Source organism: Myotis brandtii, unplaced genomic scaffold, assembly GCF_000412655.1.
Source record: "Myotis brandtii unplaced genomic scaffold, ASM41265v1 scaffold1077, whole genome shotgun sequence".
In the NCBI taxonomy this organism is placed as follows: domain Eukaryota; kingdom Metazoa; phylum Chordata; class Mammalia; order Chiroptera; family Vespertilionidae; genus Myotis; species Myotis brandtii.
In genome coordinates this window covers 729078-729616 of record NW_005353666.1, presented here as the reverse complement: position 1 = coordinate 729616, position 539 = coordinate 729078, and the positions used below count along the sequence as shown (strand labels likewise).

Here is a 539-nt window from a genome sequence, read left to right as displayed (position 1 = left end):
GCAGGGCACAGGCCCAGCTCCGGCGTATCCGGCGTGTCGCTGATGTACGTCTCCCGGTAACACTTCTTCTCTGCAGGGAGGGGGGGCAGGGAAGCAGACGTGAGCGCTGGGGACGGGGGTGCCGCCTCGTCTGATGGAGGCCCCGGGAGACGCAGTGTGTGGGGGGAGGATTGCCGGAGATGGGGGTCTGCCTGTCCACGGTGACAGCTGGGCCACCGGTGGGATGTGTCACAACTGGTGAACCCACACAGGGCTGGGAGCTCACATCATGTCTGTGAGGGACCGCTGAGCAGCCACACACGCAAGCAGGAGTGCACACACATGCACACACATGCACGCACACACACGCTCACACATACACACACACACACACGCTCACACACGCTCACACGCTCACACACTCGCACCCCTCGGCCCCCCCTTGCACTGGGCTCCCCACAGGGGGCAGAGGAGGGGATCACCACCCGGCGACCAGATCCTCCTGGGGGGACGCCTGCCAGGAGGCCACGCCCACGCCCCAGGCCAGGAGATGACAGGGC

The 539-nt window shown here is 66.2% G+C and overlaps 1 protein-coding gene across 1 annotated transcript in view; it reads left to right on the top strand.

Moving 5' to 3' along the window:
* KIF25 (kinesin family member 25) overlaps positions 1-539 on the top strand; it is a 35659-nt gene that overhangs the window by 34764 nt on the left and 356 nt on the right. The gene's annotated exons all lie outside the window — the stretch shown is intronic.